The following is a 9,959-nucleotide window of genomic DNA, read 5'->3' as shown; positions in this document are numbered from 1 at the left end:
TAGAGGTCGGAGGATTGCCCGCTGTGTAATCCAGGTCAGGCAGCGGCCTGTGGCAGACTTGACGACAGAGTCACGGCAGAGGTCATTGTTGAACGTGGAGCTCCGCATCGCACGACACCTACATGGTCCTGTGTTGACCCAACGACATCGTCAGTTATGATTGCAGTGGGCACAGCATCACTGAGTTTTCAGCGTGGGTCGATAGAAACGTGTCGCCTGTCGAATGAACCGCACTCCTTGCGAACCAGATAGATGGCTGGATTCTTACACACCATCATCCAGGCGAATGGCTACACGAAATATGCGCCACACTACAGATGCAGGCAGGCGAGAGCAGGATTATGCAATGGGGTTCACTGAGTTGGGCTTCCATGCGATCTGTGGTTGTAATCGAAGGCGTCATGAATGCTTGTTGGAAAATTGTGTAAAATTTCTAAAGTAAATCGGTCAAGAACTTTTCAAGATTTTTGCTGAAAGCGTATCCGCTTTATATATTACATATTTACCTATATACCATATATTTTAAAAAGTATGTACTCTATGTTCGTCGGAAGGTTTACTAAAGTATCGTGAAAAATTTAAAGTTAATCAGCTAAGTACTTTAGAGATTCTTGGTAACAATGTTAATCAATGACTTGCCTTTATATGGTGCATAGAGACAGATTTATTAGATATGTTTGTATGTTATACGTGATTACTCTGCTATTCACAATAAAGTAACTGGCAGAGGGTTCAATGAACCACTTTCGTGCTGTCTCTCTACCGTTCCACTCTCGAACAGCACGCGGGAAAAACGAGCATTTAAATTTTTCTGTGCGAGCCCTGATTTCTCTTATTTTATCGTGATGATCTTTTCTCCCTATGTAGGTGGGTGTCAGTAGAATGTTTTCGCAATCGGAGGAGAAAACTGGTGATTGAAATTTCATGAGAAGATACCGTCGCAACGAAATACGCCTTTGTTTTAATGATTGCCACTCCAATTCACGCACCATGTCTGTGACACTCTCTCCCCTATTTAGCGATAAGACAAAACGAGCTGCCCTTCTTAGTACTTATGTCATCCGTCAGTCCCATCTGATGCAGATCCCACACCGCACAGCAGTACTCCAGAATAGGGCAGTCTCTTTGGTAGATCTGTTGCACCTTCTAAGTGTCCTGCCAATGAATCGCAGTCTTTGGTTTGCTCTACCCATAATATTATCTATGTGATCGTTCCAATTTAGGTTATTTGTAATTGTAAGCCCTAAGTATTTAGTTGAATTTACAGCCCTCAGATTTGTGTGACTTATCGTGTAATCGAAATTTAGCTGATTTCTTTTTGTACTCATGTGAATAACTTCGCACTTTGCTTTATTCAGCGTCAACTGCCACTTTTCGCACCATACAGATATCTTATCTAAATCATTTTGCAAGTCGTTTTGATCATCTGATGACTTTACAAGACGGTAAATGACAGCATCATCTGCAAACAAACTAAGACGGCTACTCAGATTGTCTCCTATGTCGTTAATATAGATCAGGAACAATAGAGGGCCTATAACACTTCCTTGGGGAACGCAGGATATTACTTCTGTTTTACTCGATGACTTTCCGTCTATTGCTACGAACTGTGACCTTTCTGACGAAATAATCCAGTCGCACAACTGAGGCGATACTCCGTAGGCACGCAGTTTGATTAGAAGATGCTTGTGAGGAACGGTGTCGAAAGCCTTCTGGAAATCTAAAAATATGGAATCGTATATATATATATATATATATATATATATATAAATTCAGACGGACAATATATATATATATATATATATATATATATATATATATATATATATTGTCCGTCTGAATTTTTATTAGAGCATCGTGTGAAAATGTGAAGTAAATTGGTGAAGAAATTTTCCAGTCTTTTTAATGTTTCCCCCTAATATCTTATATATGTAGCTTACATCCGTCTGAATTTTTATTAGAGCATCGTGTAAGAATTTGAAGTAAATTTGTTAAGAAATTTTCGAGATTTTTTTGTTACAACATACTCAAAATGTGTTACACATATATTTACGTAATATATGCATTAAAATATATAGCCGATATCTGTCCAAATGTTAGAGTGTCGACTGATGACCATAGCTGTTACATCCCATAGTGCTCAGAGCCATTTGTTAGAGTGTCATGTAAAAATCTGAAGTAATTTCGTCAAGACCTTTCGAATTTTAGTTTATAACCTTTGTTATTTATGTAATGTATATATACTTATACGTCATATATATTTAAGAAACGTGTAGTCTATGTCCGTCCAAACCTTTGTTAGAGTATTGTAATAGAGTGTAGAAATTCGAAGTACATCAATCAACAATTTTTCGAGATTTTTCATCATAACGTCAAACTTCAACTTGGCTTTATACAGAGTGAACAGTAATAAAACCGACACACTGCAGGGATGAATTCCTGACGGGAAATGGAGAAAAACGGTCCCATGAACATATTTACGGAAGTGCATCATTGCACGGCAGATGGCGCTGACGAATGAAAGTTGCTCTGTCCTCCTTGCATTCATCGCAGGTGATACGGATAGTAGTGGTTGCCATGCAGGATACGCAAAATCGTACTTCGGTCTTACATCATGTTGTCGGGTCACTTGCCTGGAGATTTCACTAGGATTCGTCTCAGTGTGCTGTAGAACTGGATCCTCCAAATCTGTTGTACGCACAATCTGCTGCCTCCGTGCACGTTCGTCTGCCAGAAAGGACCCATGATCACACAAGCACCCAAAAAGGGCCTGAAATGTTGTGTGATGCGGTTGGTGTCTGTGAGGGTACTTGTTTTGGTACTGCCGTGCTGCCCTTCGACCATTTCCATCTTCTTGGATGTACACGACATGAATAGCGGACCATTCTGCTGCTTACACTAGGCTGTGTCAATCACGCAGCCTGCAAAACACAAGGAACACACGGCACTTGATCAGCGGAACTATCATTGGTCGGCGGCCATCAACCATGGCAACGATGCATTTCCAGACACGTCTTCGTAGGACCTTTTTTCCTCCATTTCCCGTCACTGCTGTTTGTCGGTTGCATTAATGTTCACCTTGTAGCAGTATTGATTTAAGAGACAATGTGAGAGGTCCTCTCGGATTTTTTGCAGGTGATGCTGTTGTTTACCATCTACTGAAAGCAACAGAAGGTCGAAACCAATTACAAAGTGATGTAGACAAGATATCTGATGGTGCGAAAAGAGGCAACTGATCCTGAACAATAAAAAGTTTGAGGTGTTGCATGTGAGTGCTAAAAATTTCTGTTGCATGATAAGTAACACAAATTCAGAGATTGTGAATACCTTTATATACCTATAGATCACAGTTAGGAACAGTTTAAATTTGGCCGTAGAGAAAATATTCTATGAAAGGTGAACCGAAGACTGCGTTTTATTGGCAGAACATTTTGAAAGTGCAACAAATCTACTAAAGGAATTGCTTGCTGTAGAGTAGTCCATCGTCTTCTAGAATTTATTGCACGTAATAAAATCCTTAGCAGATTGCATTGACAGAAGACATCGAAAAATTCGTAGCTACATGGCTCGATTTTTCTTACGAAACAGGGCACAGAATATCACGGATATGACAAGCGAATGTGGAATGGGAATCATGAAAAACCAAGGCGTTTTTACTGTAGCGAAAGCTCACGGAACTTCAGTCTATAACTTTCTAATGCGAACGCCAAAATATTTTGTATCTCGCATCCACAGTGAGAAATAACCATCGAAACAAAATAAGAGAAATCAGAGATCGCACAGAAGATTTATGTTTTCAATTTTCGTTCGTGCTGTTTGCGAGTGAAACGATACATATACGGGGTGGTCGGAAACAGGTTGTAAAGCTTCTAAGGGTGTTGCAGAGTATGTTGTGCTGAGAAATAATTCTTTAAAAAAAATTGACATTGATATTAGCCAATCAGGTCGTTGCGTGCGCAAATTTAAGCACTTGTATGCGTTAAAATGTGCTGATGCACAGACGTCTGTGGGTCTGTGAGTTACCACTTGTTGAAGAGCTCATTACCAGATAAAATGTGCCTTTTGCGGAAGTGAGAAATTTAATCTATGTGAGCAACAGCTACGTTTGTTCGGTTTGAGGAAACCAAACACATAACATATTTGGAAACACTGTCTCTGGCGGACTGCTAGAATCTGTGAGCACAACGACCTACTTGGCTAACTTCAGTGCTAATTAAATAGGAAATAGTGCAACGGTTCGATTTTTGTTCTTAGCAATTATTTCTCAGCACGACCTATCCTGCAACAACTGGGTTAAAATAACAGTTAGATCGCAAAAATATTTTATTAATGACCGATTTCGACTTCATGAAGAAGTCATCTGGCTGCTGCTGGCGGCTCCTCGGATGCTCAAGCGGTAACATCACCATAAACTCTATCCTGAAACATTCTTACAAGCCTTTCAGACTGTTTTTGATCATTCTGTGTTGTTTGAATTTGGTGTCTTTCCCCCTCTGTCAGGCACTTAGGGGTGACTAGCAGAGAAATCATGTTGAGGTAGACAAACAACGATAGCCTAATGACTCTCTCTTTAAAGCAGTAGTTGGCTTACTGGCAACAGTCCTGTAGAAGGAGGTATGGAATCTACTGCCCTGTCAGCTCTTAATGGACCTCTCGTCTAAAGTGGAATCCGAGCGACTTGTAATTGGGTGTATTTAATTTTCAGATTTTTTTTTCTTGACACATAAGGGCAAGATATAATCGTCAATGGAAGAGCGAACTTTTTGGTTTGTATTTTGATACCTACGTGCTTTGCCACCACGGAGTGTACTTTCGTCAGAAGAGATTGGTTGAAGGGAGAAGATAGTGACCGGCCGCATCAGACCACTCGGAAGACTAATGGCTTCCCAAAATGTAACAAGGGCCACCATTGGCCACAACTGGTTCTGTGAAACACCGTGACCCCAGCTGCTCATGAAACCCGCATAGTATTCTGCTCAATAGCTGAGAGGCACGCGCCTATGCCTGTCCAGTCCACTGTCTGGAGGGCCCCTACGACAAGGCAACCCGTCGAACACAAAGCAGACGGCTACGTCGCCAAGAGCTTAAGCAAAATTTGCCGTCGGTAATGCAAATACAGAACACTTCATCCAAGGGTTTGATTTGTGGTCATCATGATGACTGTTAAAACACATTCATATGATAAAAACTACATTCTTATTGTACATAAAATCGCAATTTTAGCAATACGCATGTTCTTTTGGTGGTTTTTTTTGTTATGATCTGTCAAGCCATTTCCGACTCATGGTGACTTGATGAATGATGCCTCTCCGAACTCAGTTCTTCCAGCGGCATTCTGGTGCTGTCTCTTGATGTCAGCTATCATCTTTCCTCTTGGTCTTTCTCTTCGCTTTGCCCTGACGTTCATTCGAGAATGATTGCTTTCTCTAGTGTGCTCTGCTGTGATGATATTCCCAACAGTGTCTTAGTTTCGTCAGAAATGTTGCGGCATATAGAAACATTTTTGGTTTTACTTTTTGCTTGTAGAAGAATGTACAAGATGTAGACTGGAAACAAACATCGAAAAACCAAAATATATGAAGTTGGAAGACTGAAAGAAGACTTTGTAGGATATAGGGGAAAAAATTTCAAGAGATTTAGAGGATCATCCTAAGTGCATCAGAAATCTGGGTTCTCAATAAAAATAGTTATTATAAGGTTCAGGAGCGTAGAAAAAAATTATGGTCGATGCTGCAGCGAGACTTTACGAAATAAAATTTGGATGGCAGAAATTAAGAGTAGACCAGGAACGGAAAAAAAACCTTTTTTGGTGCTATAAACAACTATGAGGTATAATCACTTGGAACAGGATTTTCGAGAAGATAAAGAAACAAGATAGACCGACAAAAAGATGCGTGGATGGAGTAAAAAAGCTGCTGTGGCAAGAAGAAGGTTAGAGGAGGTAGAGTAAAAAAATAAGAAGCTGTGTTAATAAAGTGTGACAAATAGCCTTTCATGCTGTAAAGAAAGTTACCTCACAGATGGATACACTTCAGTTCATGACGCTGATAGGATCCTTCTCCAAACACAGTTTACAGAATAGTAAATTTATTTACTGTCCAGTTTCTTCATTATACATAACTGTCATCCAAACAAGACTAATAGGGAAGGTTCAGTTTCCTGCCGTTTTTAGTTTGATTGTTAGTGTATGTTTCTTTTCCTCTAACAGCTTGCTTAATTTAGTTGCACCAGCTTTTCGAAACTCCTTAACAGATCTAATTTCTCTGATTATCTCGTCGTGGTCATTTTGCGAGATGTATGTGGGAGGAAGCAATACACTCTATATTGCCCAACTCTGTTTGGAATTCACGCTTTGCCACTGAAGTTCGTTTGGTGTTTTCATTCCACTCTCGCGCTTACTAAAACATCACGTGACGATAAACACCGCTTTTCGATGGATCGTGTCTATCTTCTGTATTCATCCAACTTGATAAGGATCCTAGACTGGAGGTATATCTATCGCAAATCTCCTCATCTGTGCATAGCTAATGCACTATAATCCATTTGAAACTACTAAAGACAGTAAATGTATTCACGCCTTGGGATTCCTCTACAAATGCCCACCTCCCCCCCCCCCCCCCCAATCCGCCAGACATCCATCCATTACCAAACTAAACACTCCCTCATACGTCAGGATTTGTCCATCAAATTATCCCTTCTTTCCATCAAGTTATCTCATGTAGCTCATTTCTAACCGATTCGAGTGACTAGCAGCTGTTCGTTTGTTACTCGATCGAACATTCTAACCTCCAGCATTCTTCAGTGGCTCCATATTTTAGAGATTCTATCTTCATCTGCCTGTGATGCTTATCGTGCACATTTCATTTCGATATAAGACACACTCCAAATACTTTCAGAAAAGACATACTAACACTAAAATTTATGTTCGATTTTAAGATATTTTCTTTCTCCGGTAAGCTTTACTTATTATTGCTAGTCTGTCTTTTGTATTCTCTTTATGTCTGCTATCGTCAGTTACTTTGTTCCTTTAAACAGCGTATTGTATTGTATTGAACTGGGGACCTAGAAACGACGGAGGGGCTTCGTTCCCGCTGTAGCCGCAGTGGTACACAACCGCACACCGAGCGAGGTGGCGCAGTGGTTAGCACACTGGACTCGCATTCGGGAGGACGACGGTTCAATCCCGTCTCCGGCCATCCTGATTTAGGTTTTCCATGATTTCCCTAAATCACTTCAGGCAAATGCCGGGATGGTTCCTTTGAAAGGGCACGGCCGATTTCCTTCCCAATCCTTCCCTAACCCGAGCTTGCGCTCCGTCTCTAATGACCTCGTTGTCGACGGGACGTTAAACACTAATCACCACCACCACCACCACAACCGCACACCAGGCTACAGTAGTCCACTCACCCCTACGCCGCCCCACACCGAACCTAGGGTTATTGTGCGGTTCGGCTTCCAGTGAACTCCCCGCCCCCATCCCGGGAACGTCTCACACCAGGCGAGTGTAACCCCAATGCTTGCGTGGTAGAGTAATTATGGTGTACGCGTACGTGGAGAAAGTGTTTGCGCAGCAATAGCCGACATAGCGTAGCCGAGGTGGAATAAGGGCAACTGGTCCGCATTCACTGAGGCAAATGGGAAACCGCCTTAAAAACCATCCACAGACTGGTCGGCACACCGGACCTCGACACTGATCCTCCGGGCGGATTCGTGCCGGGGACCGGCACGCCTTCCCGCTCGGGAAACAGCGCGTTAGACCGCACGGCTAACCGGGTGGGCTAAACAGCGTAACTGCTCTACAACTTTTAGTAGGTCATTTCCTAACGCACACTGAGACAAAAAATAAAGAAAAAAAACGACACACCACCAAGGAACTATACAAATGGGACGGACATAGGTATGTGACGTATGTGTACAGAGAAACAACGATTACAATTCATAAAAAATTGATGACTTATTCAAGAGAAAGTGTTTCACAAATTGTGCAAGTCCATAAGCATTTGTCGACCTCTGGCCCTTATAGTAGCCGTTATTCAGCTTGGCACGAATTGAGAGAGTTGTTGGATGTCCTCCTGAGGGATATCTTAGAAACTTCTGTCCAACTGGCGCCTTCGAAAGTCAAAATCCCGAGCTTGTTGGAGAGCCCTGGCCACAATGCTCCAAATGTTCTCAATAGGGGAGGGATCCTGCGACTTTGCTTGGCAAGCAGTACAGACTCTGGTGGTGTGCGGGCGGATATTATCTTGCTGAAATGTAAGCACAGGATGGCTTGCCTTGAAGAGCAACAAAACGGGACGTAGAATATCGTCGACCTACCGCTATGCTGTAACGTTGCCACAGATGACAACCAAAGGGGACCTGCTGTGAAACGAAATGCCACCACAGACCACCACTCTTGGATATCGGGCGACAGTCAGGTTGGTACTCCACCCCTGTCGAGGCGCCTCCAGATATTTATTTGCTGGTCATCAAGGCTCAGTTCGAAGGGGGACTCATCATGGAAGACAGTACTATTCCAGTCAGTAAGACTCCAGGCTGAAAACGTGTCTGGAGACGCCCCGAGCAGCATTGGGGATACCTACTTGTATGTCGCCTGCCATACGGCCAGGAATATGGGAATGATACTTGAAATGTATTCCCATTAGCTGAGTAATGGAATGACGACAATGATAGGTTTTTTTTTGTTTTTTTTTTTGCCTGCATAAGGGCCAGAGGTGGATCAATGCGTTATTGACTTGCTCTCTCTGTGAAGGTTTTTCTCTTAAATAAATATTACACTTTTTCTGAAAATGTATCATTTGTTTGCCTATACATGTACGTTTCTGTCCCAATCGCATAATTCTTCAGTGGTGGTTTTTTTTTTTTTGTCCTAGAGTATATAATGATATTAACGACGTCATATGACTTAATTCTTATTCTTATTTTACTTTTATTTATATTTCTCTTATATCTACTGTTCAGTACACTATCGATTTCGATTAGCTGATCACCCGAGTTCCTTGGTACCTCTGATGCAATCAACACGTCATCGTAGAGCCTAATCTTTTAATTTATTCCTTATGATTTTTAATCTTTTCCAATTCTCTTTGGTTTCCTTTTCTACTTGAGTAATACACAGTTTGAGTAACGTGATAGATAGGTTACAATTCTGCCTGTCTTCTCAACTACCACCTCCCTCTCACATAACTCATAACTTCAGTCTTGTTTATACGGAAGTGGCAGATAACCCTCTCCTCTCTTCACTTTATGCACGATAACTTTAGATTCCAGTGAGTGTATTCGGACAGTATTACCGAGAGCTTTTTCTAAATGTACAAATGCTGTTCATGTAGGTTTAGTATTCTTAAATCTATCTTCTAAGACAAATGGTAAGGTAATCATACATTTCTCTTGAACCCAACTTGATCTTCCCCCAGCCAGGCAATTAAAACAGTTTCATTTTCCTCTACCTAATTTATGTTAGTATTTTACAACCATGACTTATTGAGAGTACTATATTGTTGTTGAATTTTACGAGTGTAATGCTTGGTTCATAATAAATGCTGCATAGTAGGCTGTTTGAGTTCCGAAAACATCAGCCAGAGCGTTAGACTCACACGTGTAACTTCGATGCAATGGCTGTGTACCACTGTGATGCATTTTCTAGTAAATCACATGCCTCTAGCACCACTCATAGTTTCACCTGATACTTGCAAACAAAGAACTAACCGCCTCGTCCCAAGGTACACGCCACGTAACTCAAAATTGTATTGTACCTTATTTAATTAACGTCATGTTATACTCCTACCTCTATTAATGGAAGACTTTCACAGGAAAGAGAAGGTGCAGCGAAAGCGGAAACATCGGAGACAGAAAAAAAACTTATCTTGCTAGTCAAATGTTGCAGCTTTTTGGAAGAGTTTACGCGGGTGACTGGAAACCGGCGGCTTTGGGGTGGTCGCGAGCGGGCACAATGGCCG

This window comes from Schistocerca piceifrons, chromosome 5 (assembly GCF_021461385.2).
Source record: "Schistocerca piceifrons isolate TAMUIC-IGC-003096 chromosome 5, iqSchPice1.1, whole genome shotgun sequence".
Taxonomy (NCBI): domain Eukaryota; kingdom Metazoa; phylum Arthropoda; class Insecta; order Orthoptera; family Acrididae; genus Schistocerca; species Schistocerca piceifrons.
This window is presented reverse-complemented; position numbering follows the sequence as displayed.